General features: G+C 45.0%; 1 protein-coding gene and 1 long non-coding RNA gene across 2 annotated transcripts in view; one reads left to right on the top strand and one right to left on the bottom strand.

Annotated features, from left to right (window-relative positions):
- Nucleotides 1–19,518, bottom strand: part of ko (Stork-head domain-containing protein knockout) — a 447,377-nt gene that overhangs the window by 376,781 nt on the left and 51,078 nt on the right. The window lies entirely within an intron of this gene.
- LOC142581871 (uncharacterized) lies at nucleotides 3,492–11,318 on the top strand. Its single transcript, XR_012828312.1, has 3 exons — nucleotides 3,492–3,787; nucleotides 5,293–5,429; nucleotides 10,543–11,318. It is a non-coding gene; the product is annotated as an uncharacterized LOC142581871 (long non-coding RNA).

The following is a 19,518-nucleotide window of genomic DNA, read 5'->3' as shown; positions in this document are numbered from 1 at the left end:
TCATCGCGTATATGGTGCTACAATGCTTTGAGAATAAAAACTGAGTCATTTGGGCACAAATAAAGCAATAGAAAGTCTTACTGTGCGCAATCATTGTGCGCAGTAAGACTCGCAGCATTTCGTGCAATATCAGTTGCGAAAAGCCCGTATAGCAGTGCAAACGATCCGCGGATTCGTTTGTGCACCTGAAGTTTATAGCCATATATATACATATACATATATATATATATATATATATATATATATATATATATATATATATATATATATATATATATATATATATACACGTATAGTCGTAAGATACGACGGTGTATCACGACGGTATGGGAGCACGACCCAAAGAGATAGTGTGACCCGTATAACATGTCCACGGCCAGGACCGGGTTCGGGTTTTCGGGTACGTCGTAGCCACTTGCAGGGATGTGCAGTACAAAGAACCGAACACGACACAAAACAGCACGACGTGCGCTTCATGCTCCTCCCGTAAGTATTATCTCGCACGTACGCCGTACACTCTTAAAATTTTCACACCCTTACGGGTGTAATGCGGGTGTATTCATCTTTTCACCCTTGTAAACACCCCTGAAACGCCCTTTTTTAACGGAAAAGGGTGTTCAACAAGAAAACACCCTTGGAACACCCCAGTCTCTCTAATTTACACCCTAATTATAAGGGAGTAAGTGAACAAGCTTACAGTATATGATAAATTAACATTGCCAGTTAAGGCGTTGATATTGGCTATACATGAAACGCGCGCTACCTGCGCTTGAATCAGGTAGCTGGAATGATTAGATCGGGGCATCTAGGCAGCAGCGCACTGGCTCCGAACAGTGGTCAAAAATGAAGTTTCCCACGAATGTTGATATCGAACGGATGACACTAACGCGCAGACTTTGCATAGCCAGATATCTGCAAAAGGCTTCATATGATCAATGGCAAAATATTTACAATGCTATTACTGAATACTTAAAGGTGTGCAACCAGTTAGACTGGGAGTGGTTAGGAGTGAGGGCTAACGGTAAATAGCTCACCAACATACGGTTTGTAGATGACATTGGCATACTCAGCAACGCTGCAGACTATTTGCAACAAACGTTTGAGGACCTTGTCGAAGAAAGTGTAAGAGTCTGATTGAGAGTTAGTATGCACAAGAGAAAAGTAATGTTCCGCAGCCTGGCTAGAGAACGAATGTCATGGTCGGCAGTCAGCCTCTAGAACCTGCGCAGAAATACGTTTATTGAGGTTAATTACTCGCAGGGGCCTCTGATCAAGGAAATTAACAAAAATAAAAAAATAGTTGGTGAGCTTACGGCAGGCATTACTAAATCATGACCAGGGAGCTTACTGCTAACCATTGTTTTCTACCGTTACTAACGTATGGGGCCGAAACTTGGAAGTTACCAAAGAAGCTTGGGAAGACGTTGAGGACCGCGCAACGAGCGATGGAATAAAAATTATTAGGCATGACGTTAATAGACTGGAAGACAGCGATGTGGATTAGAGAGCGAACGGGGATAGCTGATATTCTGGTTGACATTAAGAGGAAGAAGTCGTGCTGGGCAGACATTGCAATGCGTAAGGGAGAGAACTGCTGGTCTATTGGAGTTGCAGAATGGGTGCTAAGGGAAGGGAAGCACAGTCGAGGACGGCAGAGAATAATGTGGACGTGATGGAATTGGGAAACTTGACGACACGTGGAACCAGTTAGCACAAGACAGGGGTATTGGAGATCGCTGGAGAAGCTTTCGTCCTGCGATGGACGTCAAAATAAGCTGATGATGATGATATGACGACATCCATGCTAGCTTCGCGGCATGTCATTTATGTTATGTCATGCATGCGTGTCATGTACGTTCTGATAGCTCGATTTGCGACGATTGCGGGGGGGGGGGGGGCTAGTAGCGGCGTAGCCAAGTGGGGCACGCCGGGCACTTGTACCGCTCACTAACAGTAAAATTTTTGCTGCTATGGCAATGGCCCCGCTGGGGGGGGGGGGTCAATTGGGACCTCCCCCCCTCACACCAAAAAATTTGCTGTTTACGCCACTGTGGGGAGGGGGGTGTAAGATTGCTCTAGACCCCTCCCCCTAACTTGTCAACGGAAACGGGGGACGGGAGGGCAGCTGCCGCCGGGCCGCAAACCTTAGGCAGCCCAATTACCGGCTGCATTTCCCTTTGGACGTGAATACTGCTCTAATGCCATTGCACTGCAGGATTGTGGCGGTTCGAGGGCATGCGACAATAAAACAAAACACATACAGCCATCAGCAAGTCTTAGCATGAGCAGGTCTTTGGGAGCTGGGCAAGACTCTCACAAAAAAAAAAAGCTTGGCACCCCTCTTACAGGCATTGTCAACTCTGGGTCCCACCGCTCACTGCACATTTCCGGTAAAAAAAAAAAAAAAACACACACACAGGAACTCCTCTCGGATTTGTCTAAGTGTGCGGAAGCATTGTGACTCTTCCTCATCTACACACAGACCATGTCGTTATCAATGTTATGAGACTTGATCCGACAAGTATAAGCGACAGCGCTGCGGCGACACGAACTGCTCTGGTCGGCGGCGCAAGCAAAGTACTACCGGTGGCGGGGCCAGGCGCGCTGGTGACGTTCCGTTCGTTTTGAGCCGTTATCGCTCTTTAGCCGTTCTCATCCGCGACGAACCATTATCTACCGTTCTCCGGCGGCGACTGCTCGTGGCACGGCCGCGCGAACCGTATCTTGAAAGCGAACTGCATTGTGGACAGAGTGTGCCCACTGCTGAAAACTTCACGCGCTGTGTTCTCACCGTTTACTTCGCTTTGAAAACAGACGCGCGTACACCTATCTTGAAAGTGATCTGCGAAAAGCGCATAGTGCGGCATAAGCTGAAAGCTTCGTGAGCGCAGTGTCCTCGCCGCTTCGGTCGCGTTGAAGCGAGAGCTAGCACGAAGGTGAATTCACTCGCTGCTGCGGGTTCTATTTTAAAGGATATCGTGCGGTACGGACTGACGGACGGATGGTTTTTCTTGTTGGGGAAATATAGAAATGCTTACGTTATACAAAAAAAAAAATCGCAGGGTTCGCGAATTTCGCGATAAGAACCAACACCAACCTTGTCCCCCGCCCCCCGCTGAGCGATGCCGTGTTGATCGCCCCCTCCCAACCCCGGGAAAAGGGACACTACCTCTCTATCTCAGTTCAAGAAAGGATGATGAAACGGTAACAACGACAATAACGGCATTTTCTAACGCGTTGTCTTATGGTCTCTGAGATTTGCGCGCGAAGCTGGCGCGCGCGAACCTGAGAGGCCATAATTGGCCGCTTAATAGCATAAAAAGACAAAGATAACACCAAACGATACAGTTAAAGATTCAAACAAAGAACTGATCTTAGCTATACTGTTTGGGGAAAAGAAATAAAAAAAATTAGACAGCCGCAACGCACGCCACTAAAGCCACCACCGCCGGCATAACGCGGAACCAACAGTTGGCAACATTTATTCGCGCGTCATTGCTTCGTCCGCTTCGTCTCCGCAACGAGAGCCGCCATCTTCTCGCGCCTAACGTTTTGTATGGTTTTGTTCTCTGCAATCCGCGCACACAGCTCATCGGTGGCTCACATCTGCTCGGTGTCGCAATGCGGCCTGCGTCATTTTGTGGTGTTCGCGCAATCGGTGTGAAACATGTCGCATGTGAAATGTTTGATAGAAGTGCCTCACGTCCAAGTCAAGCCGCCGTACGGGTGTATGGCTGTGCGCCCCGTTCTCGGAAGCGTCGACGGGTTTCCGGCATGCGGATTTCAGGTACGTGCAAATGCGTTTCGCCCTCCTATTGAGCTCCGGAGCAAAGCGTAGAATATTTCATGTGAAAGATGCAGTGCCCGTCATCATGGTGTGAATTTCGAGTGGCAAACGAGAACTTTGGCACTTAGAGCACACCGCGGCTGCTGAGTCAGCGTGGAAATTGTTTTACGTTACCGTAATATGTTGCTGTCAGTCTAATCTTCGGCTTGTGCACAGCTAGCCCATTGACTTTTGCTTGTGGCCGCGATAGGTATATAAATGGAAGCGGTAATAATTTTCGAGAGCAGAGAGTTGTTTCGCTCGATGTTTGGTCGTGTTCATGGCGTTATGAAAGCTAGAAAACTAACTGGCTTAATCGTGCTTAGTTCCAACTCCAATGGGCGTAACGTTGGCGCTGTATATGTTTATTTTCGGTGTCACGAGTACCACTTTCACGCTTTTGTTGCATGAGAGTGGTAGCTGCTGCATGCCGTCTGGGCAGAACACAATAAAAGCAATTTCCTCACTCATACGTATGCAATGTGACGTAACAAAATTTCCAGCGTTTTATTCGGAGCGTAAATATCCAGTATAGTTTAGTAAGAAACTCAAATTCTGTCTTAGCTTAGTAGGCGTGAAATAAGTGAAACTCTCATTCCTTTTTGAATTGTTCGCCCAAGCCGCACCGCCCGCAGATGCGTCATCGGGTAATTGACAGTAGCTTCGCTACGTGAGTTGTTTTATGCGCCAATATTACCCGGTTAAGTATCCTGTTAATTTATGCCGACGCTCGTTCATCTTGATTTTAAGCGGTTACTATCCCCGAGTACCGAACGATGCCAAACTTGTGAGGTGTAGCAAACTTGGGAAATTCGAAGTGGAGTGGCTGAAAGTTCCTGTTTTTACATTTCTTGCATTCAAAGCCAACAGACACAGTATCACTCATTTATTTTCCATTTCTGCTGTACTTGATCAATCTAATGTGACAACTGCATTTGCTCTTTAATGTTCTCCATTTACTGTGTATTCAGCTTGGCTGCCGTCCTCTCTCCAGAGGATACCTCTGTGATAGCTCTTTCGTATAGCACATGCCTCTAGGCCCTTGTGTTTCAAGGGCTCTGGAGAGGCAGCAGTGCTCCAAGTAATTTTACCATCCTATATATCTTCTATTTTGCATCATTCTTCCACGATGGATTTTAATGTTCATAGTATTCGTCATTAGTCATCGCCATAATCTTATAGCACGTAGATTTTACGCACGCTACAGCGACAATTTTTAGGCCAGTTTACAGCCAAGTCACATCTTCCATAATACATCGTCAACATTACCACTTGTCATGGCGCTCTCTGGCCAAACCTGGCCCTTGCGCCGTAAAACACCACACATCATCATCATCAGCTTGGTTGCCAGAAAATGCTTGAATTTTTTTCAGTATCCAAGTGACGAAATATTTCACTGACGGCCGTGTGTGAAACACGCAAGATGACAAAACTGATAGAAAAATGATGAGATATTTCTTTTATAGCGTTTGGACTCGACTTTTCGTGAGGATGTCGATCGACCTTGGGCCTGGTGACAGCGCACCCGACATCGCCAAAGTGCAGCCTATCAGTTGAGTGCCCCCGAATGGACCATCAACATCGGAAAATGAAGCAGAGCCAGGTAGGGGCAATTTTTACTTTGGAACAGAGTACTGACAGCTGCCTCTTTTTTTAAGAACTAAATAACATATTTACAAACCAACCCTTTCTCTTTGTGCAGCCTACATAGAATCGTTTTTTGCTTGTTATACAGACCTTCAGAAAGCAGTTCTTGTGAACCCTTTTTGCATGCACAAAAAATAAATAAAGAGGAATGCACTTTCTAAAGAAATTGATGCACTGAAATGTGCGTTCGACACATAGTGAGATGCAAAATAACCAACAACTTTAAAGCGGTAAAAAAAAGTTTGAAACATGTTCTAACATCATAACCCGCCTTAGCATACGGATCTAAATATAACAGCAACAGAGGTGCATGCAGAGAAGTGTTTGTAAATGTTTGCAAGATATGTACATTGTCTAAGAAATTGTTTTTATTTACTTGGAGCTTCTTGGTGCCATGGCAGTGCAGTAAAAGCTCAAAATGATGCCCTGGCTCCTAATAAAGCACCTTTAGCTTTTAAAATTAAATTATGGGCTTTTACATTCCAAAACCTGAAGTTTTGGGAACCTGGCCTTCTTTAATGTACACCTGAATCTAAGTGCATAAGCGTTATTGCATTTTACCCTCATTGGAGGGCAGCTGCCGTGGTCTAGATTGAAGCTGGGACCAGCATGACTGAGCAGCATGGCATCATAGTAAGTTGGCTATAACACCAGGTCAAAATGAGAAATACTGCTTAGAACTACCAACTTCTTGGCTCACAAGCACTTTGCACTAAGTTAAAGGAGTATGGAGTACTGACAGCGACCGTTTATGTACCAATTTCTTTTTAGGCTGACTCCATTATTAGGGTGCGAAGCTTCAATTAGTCAAAACCAGCCTAAATTACAGAACCAGCTCAAAACACGCACCATGTATAGCTGGATTTGGACATGAAAATGGAGTCAATTCGTGTCGCCGAAAATGGAAGTGGCAGTCACACTATTTCATGCATTTTGCCTAAAACATAGTCAACAATAATTAATCAATTTCTAAAATATTCTTTTCAAAAAGTTTTTTTCAAGCATGAAAGGAGGAGCCAAATGGTGTTCAGGTGCACGAGCGGTTAGTTGCACGGCACTTCTTGCATGTGTTCACTGGCTTCTTTCTAGCTTGAAAAAAAAATTGTTGCATCTATTGAGCAGTAGAAAGCTGGATTGGGAATTTTTCAGGATGCTCTACAATTTTGGCACTGACACTTTTGCTTTGAATAAAATATTTGAGCAGTTAAATAATAGTTAATAACTAATTACCTAATTAGGAAAAATGCAAGAATTGGTTTCACTTCCTCAAAACGATGGCAAACGGCATTACCTTGGTGCTGTCCAGCTACGTGGCACTTGTACATATTTAAAGCTTGAACATGTCATACAGACCACCTGGTAATTACAAGGCATATATAGAAGTGGCTAAGTTGTGTGAGCCAGCCATGTGTAGCGAATCATGAGAAACAACCATGTTTCTTTGACTTAAGGGCATGATAAGATTTACATGCTCGACACCTTGTATCAGTGTGTTCTAGGCCTGTTCGTAGTTTAGCTGCTACATAAACAATATTTCTCCACGTGTAAGCTCATATGCATCTTTCAAGTATGTTGCCTCGTGTGTCCAAAATAAACCATCCTCGCGCTTCCTTCATTATGTCTTCATCTGTTGCTGTGCTAAATTTTTAACATGCAACTACACAAATTTTCTTCTAGTTTTCATATTTCCTCGTTGTTTGGTGGCTTTATTTCTGAACGAGTTCTTTTCTTTAAGCCCTGTTGCACACAGCAGTACACAGCATTTCTGCCTAGAGTGGGAATTTTTTTTTTTCAGATTGACATTAATACACCTTGCCTGGGCAATGTAAGGCATTCTACATAACATGACCCTGCAATGATGTTTTATATTGCATTCCAGCATCATGCAAAACTGTTTACTTACCAGATTAGAATATGTATAAGTGTTGGAAGTAACAGAACTGGAAGAAGCCAGCAGATAATGATGCCAAGGAAAGCATACAGGAACATGTTTTAAGTTTTTTATATGAAGTATGGAAATGATAAGTTCTAGGTAAGTGAAAGTGGATTAAAAGATATCCACCTGTGGGTGGGGAACGGACCCATAACCTTCACATTACGCATGTGATATACTAACCACTGTGGTACTACGGCAGTGTTTGAGCTTCGACAATCTGAGGGGCCATAGTGGACGGTTGAATGCTGCCTCGGTGGCACAGTGGTTAGTGCATCGCATGCCTTATGCAAAGGCTGTAGGTTCGTTCTCCCCCCATGCCTGGTTGTTTTTTTTTACCATTCTCATTTCCCTTTATCATTTCTACATTTAAATAGAAAATTACAAATAAGTTTCCATGTGCCTTCCCTGGCATCTTCCAGCTGTGATTCAGAAAAATTTTGACCCTCAGTATCCTTTCTTCTCGTTTGGAAGAACAGGAGCTGCATTTTAAAAATAATGAATTCACCTTGTTCAGCATCTCAATGTGGTCTCAAATCTTATCACAGCATGTGTATTACTAAGTGATGTTTTTGTTAAGATGGTGATATAGCATGGGACCTAATTAGTAGCCTTTGTGTAGTCTAGTCTAGTCTAATAAATAGGAGGATATTAAGAAGCACTTCTAACATGGTCTGAGCATGTGTTTAGAAAAACTAATCTAGCATGATTTCAGGCATAACTGTTGCCCCTGAAAAATATTTGGATCATCTGCATTGGAATTGTTTTTAGAGAGCACCAATACTGCTTTGATAGAAGTAGCCTCGTGGAACATGAAGCATCGCTTCTTGCTGAGTCAAGGAAATATCTGCATATCTGAGGTGCATGTGTCATATGCTCGAATGCTGTTTAAAGGCTGCTAATAAGAAAATTACTTCACTTGCCTTCCAGGGATTGCTTGAGTAGTCTATGCTACTCGATCATAAACAATTTACAGAGTGAACATTCATCACAGTTGGCTTTGCAATGTTTATGCAAAATACCACAATTGTCTACTAGACATGTGACTGCACTAAAACTTGGAATTAATGACCAGTAAGATTTATGGGACCAGCAAAACTTAGTTTATTACTCCAGAACAAAATGCGAGGCACTTCGGTTATTTCTGCCTTAGAGTTTCTTACAGTAATTACTAGAGGGAACTCTGGCGCTGCATTCGTACCACCATGGGAATGATGGGAAGCACATGGATTTGTCTGATATTCGTGCTTGTGAATTCAGACGTTCTTGTGGCTTCGTATATTATACGCTATATAAATGTTATTGTCGTAAATTTCAGCGCAGTCTATGTCTATACTCTTCGAAGTGCAGAAGACGGCGCCCAATTGCTATTAATTGCAACGATTGAGCTTGTCCAGGTGGCCAAATCGAAAGGCGCTAAGCGTCTCAAGGCACTGGTATGCCCGCGATAAATTCATCAAGGCGTTGCACTCGCTTGTCGTTACATGCCTCCGTGGCTTAATGGTTTCAATATCAGACTTCTGTTCTAGAGTTCCTGTGTCTGAATCCTGTCGTCGGACGATTTTAATGTTTATTTATTTATTACACAGTATATTGTTGAAAATGACTAGTTTACAAAGTCACAAAGCCGTTTGAAGCCAAACAGACAAAGTTTAGGCAAATCCATGTACTTCCCATAATTTCCATGCTGGTACAGCCGTTCTTGTTTGATCTCCTGTGGACACTAACGTGAGAGTTCCCTCTAGTAATTATTGTATGAAACTCTGATTTCTGCACCTCGCTCGTGCAGAAGCGGCACCACACCTGCTGCGTAAACATGCACTACCTTTCGGCCATGTGCAGGGAATGCTGTGAACTCGCCCTGTACAAAGCCTGCACTAAGCAAAACAAATCACAACGTGCAGTTGCTGCCACGTTTAACTGGTGGAATGAGTAGTGAAATGCAGCACCTCCTGAACTAGTTCAGAAAGTGCAGGTTAATCAAGTGGAGATTATATAGTAACAGAAGTTGAGTGATTCTGCATTACATTCACGAAATATACTTCATGATACTTTTCCATTTATTTCCTCAGTTATTAAGAATCCCTTTTGCATTGTTGGACAAAACTACAGAATGCCAACATATTTTCTAGCATTCACTGGTAGCAAACATGTCAAAACTTGTTCTAGTTTCTGGATTGCCGCTTTAGCCGTTAACCCTCAAGTTAATTTCGGAAAAATGTACCAAATTTTTTACGTACTCAATTTTTCGGTGTCATTCTCATTCTAAAAATATATTACTTCATTGGTCTCTGGTTAGAAATAACACAAAAATAAGAGCTGCTCTTGAGGGCAGCTTTCCCTCAATGCCGACTGTAACTCATCTTTGACAATAAGAGCAGCATAACATCAGTCAGAAAGAGTGCGACTCGTCATTGGTGATATTGGTACTACCTCCAGTCACTAGTACATCTTGGGATCAATGGTTAAAGGTTGCGACTTTGTTGCTGCCCAATTTTAATTCTGCAGCTGTTACACTTGGGAGTAGCGTGTGTATGTACGTGTGCATGCATTAAAATGACTTCACTCTAGAGCAAAGGAACTGTAGTGCAGAGAGGCATTAGTCATCTTTATATATTTGCTTTGTAAAGATGCGCTAAGTTTATCTTTTGCAGTATAGACTTGGCGCTCATTGGCCAGAGATGCCCTTGTGCTACTAAAACCTATCAATTCGCTTTTTGCAGTAGTAGGTGCTTATTCCTTTTTCAGGATCCGTCTGACAGTTTTAATTTGTTTTTCTTGAACTGTGCAATTCCCACTCACCGGACTGCATGTCATCTGAGGTGTTCCTTTTTCAATCAAGAATGTTGAGGTTGTGTTTGTGAAACTCGATTTCTGACCTCAAACGAGCTTGTACAAACTGACCAAGCTGATAATTCCACCTGCTTATATAATAAATATATTGCGGTTATGAACCCTCATAATGAATGAAACACAGTATAAAAATTTTATCTAATAAAACAATTTAATGAAATTTTTCATGTTTTGCGCGTTCGTGTTCACTTCTCTACTCTCGTGTCCTGTCTGCATGCCTCACCTCTTTTTTTGCATATTAAATATCGTAGAAACTTAACCATGCTTTTTTACCACAGTCCAGGGGGAAAAGGTTCCGGTAACACCATGCATTCAGTATGGTGGCCCAGATGTGTATGCAAGCAACCTCCTTCATGTGGACCAAGAACTACTCTGCAGTGTCTCGCAGACTTCCATGCGAAGCCCTCAACATTCTCGTCTGAGTGGAATGGCTGCTCATCTATCTGCGTGTCCATCACCAAGACGGCCAGTAGTAAAGCTCCTGTACCCGTTTAACAAAGCTTAATGATTTTTTTATTTAGTTTTCACGGTTGGCCGTAGAATCTTAACATTTTTGATGTTTCTAACATTGTTACCTGGCACAAAGTGGTGCAATAACTTTAAACCAGTGTAATGTATTTAAGTGATGCTCACTCTAATGCCTATCTGGTTTTGTTTGTGTTTAAGAAATTTGAATGTCTGATGAGGTAACGGCATTTGAATTTGTCATCGTGGCTCGTTTCAATGAGCTGCTAGGAAATAAGACGCAAAACTTATCACGCGCCAGTTGTAGCATTTTTGTTTTCATGACTAAAGTATACACGTTTCAAAAGATGGAAAGTGGGGAAAAAGCCTCAAGAACATAATCATCCTAGGATTGTCATGTCCTTACAACTCTGCAATGACTAATGCCGCAAACATCTTGGGAGCACATTGGTCGCAATGCCTACAGGTATACTTGATAAGAGAATAGCTTGCACTCAGATTTGCCACGCAGTTGATGGCTGATGGCTTTTGTTTGTCGTCTTCATGTTACTACTCTGTATGCAATATTCGTTTAGATGTGCTGCGGTTTTTTGCAGTCACCTATATGTGTATATATATATATATATATATATATATATATATATATATATATATATATATATAATAATGTTCTTCGTTTCAATAAAAATTTAGTGGAGAGTTAGTGCTCATCCTGTCTGCTTCTAGTCTGTGTCCGTGTCACTTCGTGCTACAATCCAAGATCATGTTACTGTACGAACTCGCCCAACTTTCTATCCTTGTGTTAAAGACAACTCTGACTTGTTCTTACTTATGTGACCGGTTATTTTTGTGCTTTATAATAAGATGCAGTGCTTTTCGAATGAAAACATGTAATAGTTCGTAGTCAGGTTATTTTAAAAAACTGTTCTGCTTAAAATTTAATTGAGCAAGCCTGTGCCATTATTCGGTGCTTATGTCTTTGTATTGGTATGGTTTTACTCCTTATCTTCCTTGTTACTTTTAAAATGTGCAAACATTATTATGTAACCATTTCTCTTTAATTAAATAAATACTTTTCTTCTGACATTTCGTCACAAATTTTACAATGATTTTGTTCAATTAGGTAACCTTAGACTAGCTGATTGTTGTTCTGGTAGCTTTACTTACAATGCCTGTGGAATATTCAATGCAAGCACATAGTGAAAAATAAACTAAATTATTGGGTATAAGCAGGTCACTGGCAGTAAAGGGAGCATACATATATTTCAGGAAATAGTGCATGCTTATGTATTGAACAGCATGCACAGCTACACATGCTGTTTTGTTCGTAAATGCTGAAACATTATTCGACGTGGAAGCACTTTGTTCTTTGGCTTTCAGTGCTACCTTTAAGTCGTATGTGTGAAAGTACTAGTAGAAGCATCCCGTGGAGATAAATGACAACTTTGATGAATAGAGGTATAAAATGTGTGCTTAAAACGGCAAAAAACTGCTTGACAGGCAAACGTATGCTTCTGTAGTACTGCACTTGTTACCGTCGCCAATCCATGCATTGCTTGCGCTCTATTGCATTCAATATGAGCTAAAACAACGAGCTGTGGTGTCTTTCCCTCCTGGTCGAGCTGGCGTTGCGAAAATTTTTGACCAAGAAAAGTGGAGGTTTTTAATTATTTCTGAAATGCATGTAAGCATGCTTTTGGCTGTGTGCTGTTTCCACGGGGTTATAAGTACTGGTGCACCAAGGTGCGGGAGATCCTGTGTCCTTAGTGCAGCGCGCATTGTTATTGCGCTCTGCATCCTGCCGGCAGTGTACTATCACTGCAGAGGAAGATTACGAAAAGCATGGCGTGTGTGCCTTGCTGCAATGGCGAAACCTTAAATTGTTTGCCTGAAAGGGTCGCACGTTATGCTACCACATGACGGACCAGAAGCGCGATATGACGACGCCTCACAGATTCTGGCTCATACTGAACAAGGTAGTACCATAGCTAAGGCTAGGCAGCATTCACAACAGCTAGTCTTCCCATTAACTACATGGCTGTAGTGAACGCTAAAATACTTGCAGCGATAACACCCTTTTGGAAGGTTTTGTCCATGCTACACCCATATTGAAAGGGTGGTGTCTGTGTTACACCCCATATAGAAAGGGTGTTGTTTCTTTTACACCCATAGGCGAGGTGACGTCATATTAACACCCCTTCTTTTGTGGGGTGTTAATTTGCATCCCGTTGCTTGGGGTGTAGCAATACACCCAAAAAGGGTGTCACCCATGGGACAAGTCATTTACACCCTTAAGGGTGTTAAAATTTTTAGAGTGTATATACGGCTGCGCGCCGATGAGACCGTCCCGTTTTTCTGCGCATCTTTGTTCTCGTCGAGGCTGTAGCACGTATATCTCATACAGGGGCCTGTTTGCTCGCTCTTTATACCGTGACAAGCTTACCCACTATTGGACGCACCTCTGGAGAACTGCGGACTTTGCTCCTGCGCCTTTCGTACCCCGTAACATCAACGGCTCTGAAGCACCGCGCACAATTCGCGCTCGCACTTTCGCCAATGCCCCCTGGTTTGGAGCTTCAGATTTCAGAAGGGAAGCCCACACGTACGGAACCAGTTGAGCTACTTTCTTTTCTTTAAACTTTATGCATATCCCATCATCGTCATGACGAACTTCTGAAAGTCTTGCGGGAAGCTACTATGCGAAGCTATCCTCCGGAGACCGGCCTGACAAGCAGGAAGTTCTTGGGGACCGCATGTTATTCCCTCATTCTTAGAGGTATACAAACACAGAGACAAGACCTTCGACACATTGGCGTGATTTCGTGTGAAAAAGAGCCGGCTACCACATCGGTAGATGCTAATATTTGTAGAATGTTCAGTGTAACTTAAGAATTCCCGTACCATGAATGTAGTCGAATTACTACTGATCACGAGATCGCGGGTCGGACTTCTGGCCACGGCGGCCGCAATCCTGTGGAGTGGGAAAGTGAAAATACCCGCGTACAAAGTTTGCGTGCACGTTAACGGGAGATGTACGTACCTCAGGGATCAATTTTTGTTAATAATAAAGGTAACTGATGGATCAAATTTATGCGCAATATAGAATTTATTCTCCCATTTTCAATATGTTTTTTTAGTTTCACGCTATATTATCTGACTATATATTTCCGCAATGAAATTGGGAAAAGCATGATCTTTCGTGCAAGGTTGAGGCTTCATATTGTTACGCGCTAAGGAGACCGTATATCACCCTTACGGCTGAAAGGGGCCGTTTGTTTTACGTCGCGAAGGTGAGCTCAAGAGCGGCCAGCTGGTTGAAGAACTCCACATCGTCTTCTTCCTCTTTTCCAACTCGGTACCGCAAGCGCGTTCATCGGTCTTCGTTTTCCTGACACGTATGTGCAACATTCCTCTCGTCGCAGACGAAGCCCGCCGGCCAAGTCAATCCATTTGTCTTGAAGTGAACAACTTCAAGCGGGGGACGTGGACCACTTGGATCTTGGCAGCTCTTCTACCACTCGCCGTGAGGCGAGCTATGGTATAGGTAACGTCCGTGAGTTTGTTAAGAATAACGAACGGTTGATCGTAGGTGGCCAAAAGCTATTGCCATAACCAGCATTTTCGCACAGGAGTCCACATCCACACTAAATCACCAGGGTGATAGGTTACCCGACGGTGGCGAATGTCGTGGCGTGCTTTTGGTCTGTCCTGCGATGTCAAAGTGCGTAAACGAGCAATACGCCCTCTACATACGCGCCTCTTCGGCAAGGCAGAGGGTCTCGGCGACAGTGGGATTTTCGTGACTACAGAAAGGGAAAACAGTGTCGATTGCGTACCGCGGGGGGGGGGGGAGGGGGGAGGACGTGCGTACAGCAGGAATAAAGGCTTAAAGCCGGCAGTCTCGTGCTTGGTGGTGTTGAACGCGTAGGTGACAAAAGGCAGCACGTTATCCCAGTTCTTGTGGTCGGGTGAAACATACATAGATAACACGTTCGGTAATTGTTCGGTTGGTTCACTCCATAAGCCCATACGTTGGTGAATGGTATAGTGTCGAGTGGCGCAATTGGGATTCACACAAACGAATTAACTCTTCTACGACATCCGCTGTGAATTGTCGTCCACGGCCACTGATAATCACGCGAGGCGGACCACCTTGGAGTATGACATATTGCAGCAGGAACGTTGAAACGTCAGTGGCGGTTGCGGATATGCACGGCTGCCGTCTCGCAGTAGTGTGTGAAGTAGTCGATGCAAACAATAATCCAATGATTGCCCACGAAGTCAATGCCCACTTGTTGTAAAGGTGTGCTTGGAGGCGGTATCGGCTGTAGGAGACCAGCTGGAGCACTAGATGGATGTTTGTGGCGGTAACACTGCATGCAGTGGTCCACGCACATCTTAGCAGGCTTTCGCATTCCAGGCCAATAAAAGCGTTCCTTAATCCGGTAGAGCGTTCCTACCGAAGCTAAATGGCCAGACGTAGGGTCGTCGCGCATAGCACTTAAAATTGCTGTGCGACGGTACCACTAGGAGAAATGCGCCAGTGCTGGAAAACCTCTTCTTATACAAGAGTCGATCACGCACACAGAAATGGTGTACTGTAGTAGAGGCGGTCGTAGAGGTGAAGGGCGGTGTTAATGTAGTGTCATTTTGCTGTTCGGCTTTGAAATTGTCGTTTCCTGAAAAATTCGGCGACACAGAAGCCACAAGGTGATCGAAGTCGTCGGCGCCGCAGTCCGTATATTGCGAAATGACATACACGAGAGGCACTCCGCGTCAGCGTGCTGGTGACCGCTCTAAGAGACGCTGAAGCTATATTCTTGTAGTCTGAGCGCCCAGCGCGTAAGGCGGACACAAGGGTCACGAAGATTTACAAGCCAACACAATGAGCGGTGGTCAGTGACAACTGTGAAGGGGGCGTCAATAGAGGTAAGAACGAAACCACTGAACCGCAAATATTACCCCGAGGCATTCTTGTTCTGTGATAGTGTAATTCTGCTTGGCCGTATATGACACTGGCATCCGTATGAACTTCCGCCGGAGTTCAATGATTGAAATGCTGAAGTCAGCAGCACTTGAATCCGCAAGCACGTTCAGCGGTCTTCGTTTTTCTCACGCGTATATGTGCAACAATATTAGGCCTATAGGAGAGTGTTATAAGATAACCAACCACGCTTCTTATAAGTAGTGTATTTCAAGTAAGCACGAAAATTATTTTTTTTTGCTCTGTTGTCTACAAACAAAAAATTAACCGATGATTACGATACTCCCTAATGCGAAATTTCAGTGGATCTCTACACGTGTTTTCATTTCGCGATATATTGGCTGGCGCGGACAATCTGTATCCTGCGGCACGTTGCAAACGCAGCGAAGTGTGGCCCGACTGCCTCACTAATCAGAAGATCGCGAGAGGCAGCGCGTGGATGACGCGTGGGCGCGATTCACAGCAGCCGCCGCAGACAGACCTCCACTCATGCAGCGCTTTGGTTCCGTATATGGTATCGGTGGCTTCATCGGTGAACAGACGACGCGCGCTACTCTCGAGCCATCTCGTAGCCGTCGTCCCCGCAGAACCCGTCTTGCGCGGCCCTACGGTTTTCTTCGCACGTTTTCCCCATACCTTCCTCCTCCGCTTTCCTTCTCGTGCTCTCTTTGCTATCGCCATCTTTCATCCCCTGCTACGCTCCGCGTCCGTTCTTTCATCGTTCGCTCGGTTAATACGAGGTACGCGGACACGGGCGCATGACGCTCGCTGCGGGAACGGGCGCCTAAGAGCTGCGCTCTAAACTGTTCATTTCGACCACCGTTATTGAGAACAGCGATGAATGGTTTCCTATAATGGTTTCCTATATTGCGCATGACTGAAAATGACGCATATTAAATAAAACCTAGATGATTGCATTTTGCGAGTCGTCGTGCGTGCGCATACAAAATTTCGCCAAGATTGAGTTACATTAAGTGCATTAATTACTGTGCGCAAATAGCAAAAGCAGCTCGAAATTGAAAAAAAAGGACGAACAAGGTTGGAATTTTCTACACATTCTTATAACTATTACAGATTATCAATTTTCGTGAAATTTGCCCAGAATGCAGACTATATATTGTTTCCAGAAGAAGACTATAAAACTTCAAAATTCTCCTTTTGCTTAGGTGATACCCTCAGAACCGCTGCAAGCTTCCTGTAAAACTTGATCGAAGTCCTTTTGGCCCGTGCCTCATACTGCTCGCAATCACAGGATGCTTATAGAAGACGACATATCTCCACAGCAGTGCTTGAAGCAAATCTTGATTTCGGAACAGCAATGAAATCTTGCTGTTATGGAAGACTCAGACGCATTTTGGGTTTTGCTTTGAACACAGCAAGACAACAGCTTTACATCTGTCAGCCTCTCATATATGTGTGCGAAGCATGAACTTCGCCTGATTACTGGTGAAAATTGAAGAATGAGCTGGTGCCGGCTCAGCAGGACTAGTGCTGGCTTGTATACTTACACCGGGAATGTCGCCGTCTAAAGGCGAAGCCGATGCTTGTGATCCTCATGGGTGGAGAAGGACAAATGAAGCTTCTCCTACCATGTTTCAGTTAGATCATTTTCGTAGTCTTCTGGTTGAAGAAACTCCTTAATTCACTTTGTTTTCTTTGAGATGAAGTAGGAAGTTGCAGCGTGATATTGCAACCAAAGTCTGAACAATAATTATTTAAAAAAGAATAATGCGAATAAAGAAACCCAAGAGGCCAAAAGCCGCCAGGAACACCCCGCTGTGGTATGCTTCATATAGTCAAGCCGTGACTTTTGTAGCAAAACTCGATCAATTATTAGAAAGTTTTAGAACTAGCGTCCTCAAGGGGCTTTAATTAAACGCGTACCCAAAAACTCAAACTCTACGCATTGTGCGTTCTTTCGTGCTCTTCGCATCCTTTTCTACACCTGACCGATATAGCGTCCCCTATCTTTGCGTTCCCTGCTTATAAGATACTCAGTTATTACATAAGGAACGTCGTCGTGTCTGTATATACTGTTCACATACATTTGAGTCTGCGAGAGCTTCCGATTTGAGTTGCCCGGGCCCCTGAGTTTGGCATCTGAGCACACACTTTCATATGGTTAGATGGCGTTGACTCGAAATACTTTGTGCACTGGTATACGCTCATGAGCTTGGAACTTATCACCGCGGAGTCGATGCAGAACAGTGCGCCTTTCTGCAGATTTAGTGCACCTCATCACTACTTGGCCATCTGGAACGTCTATACCAGCTAAAGCCAGTATGAAAGTGGCACAAGTTCATTCGTAAGTCAGACCCGAATACGCTTACCCTTCTCACCGAACGACTTTGCCCACGACCACGCAGCGCTCAGGTTGGTCAAGCCACTTAACGTGAGACCGGAAGAAAACAAGAAAAAAAAAAGCGAGTAAAACCGCTTGTGCGTCCCTGTTAGGCTTAACGTGTACAATAAGCAAGCACGCATACGCATGCACGCAAGCGTCCGAACAATCGGGCTCCATTGTGCGTTACGAAAAGAACGCACGCCATGTAAAACAAGGCTGCCGGGGCCTGCGATCGAGCTGCAGCATTTGCGGGAAGCGATTAATTAGCATCCGTGATCGGCGCCCGCACGATCGGCAGTTTGCAGGACAGCGTGGCGACCTCGTCCGCTCACGACTCAAGCGGCACGCTGGCGAGGCGCGCCTTCGAGTGTGTTGTTTTGCCTCCTTGAGCTGAATGCGGCGGTCCGCCGTTTGTATCCATGAGCGGGTGCCAAGAGAAGTCACGGTTGTATGCCCGCGTGCAGCGCACAGGGAGTGAGAGTGATTGACGTCAATTCGCAAGTTCAAAAATATGTCCGTATAGCGCGCCGGTCGTTCATCGCAGCGTGCATTACTGTCTTGCAGAAACAGGTAAGCAAACGCTTCCTTCTAATTCTAATTCATCATTGCCACCTCATCCCCTTCAACCTTCTTGTCTTTCGTTTCAGACCTATATGTGGCGCAGCAGCCGATAACATGCTCCACCACGAGAAGAGTTCTGCGCCCTTTAATCTTATTAAAGATTCTCTCTTCCCATAAGCTAGCTATATCAGTAAAATTGCTACGTCCCGTTCCTTTCATGATCCTTTCATGAAGTCGGCAGAAATAATCCGATAATTCCTTTACTCTACCTTGTGTGTTTTACACTTCGCCTGTGATGTAATTGGGCGAAAAGCCCGTGGACCACACTGCCTTATACGCAGCTGCACAAACGTCTAGAAACTCCAACGAGAAACACGCGATCCGGAAGATGCATTCTTTGGTGCCGCACTACAGCGACTTTGCCCAGCGAACGCGTATCTATAGCTATATACGCCGGCGTCCACTCCGGGCGAGGTCGTTTTCCCTGGCCCGGCTCGTGATCGACTCGCGTGTCGCCCCCGGAACACCTGCAGCCGCGCGTCCTCGTGCGGGGATCCCGCGCGCGCCAGCTGCGCCCCAGTGAACGGACGGCCGCCGAAGGCACGATCCGAGCGGCCGGGTGCCCACCTTCATCCGCGCGGTTCATGCGACGCGAACAACCTTCGCGCCGGCGGTTGGCCAGGGCTGGGCCCGCGCGTGCACCGGGAAGCACGTCGCCCCGCCGCGTATTCGCCGCACCTGCCGCCGACCTGCCCGAGTGGTGTCGTGCGCTCGCTACAGACAGGCGTCCAACGCAGGCCGCAAGGTGGCCGCCTCTTCCCGCACATGATCGCCCTCTAGCACTTCCGACGGAAGCCACGCCTCAGTGAGATGGGCCCCAGGCAGCGGAAAGTGATTGCGCATCT

This window comes from Dermacentor variabilis, chromosome 1 (genome assembly GCF_050947875.1).
Source record: "Dermacentor variabilis isolate Ectoservices chromosome 1, ASM5094787v1, whole genome shotgun sequence".
NCBI lineage: Eukaryota > Metazoa > Arthropoda > Arachnida > Ixodida > Ixodidae > Dermacentor > Dermacentor variabilis.
This window is presented reverse-complemented; position numbering and strand designations above follow the sequence as displayed.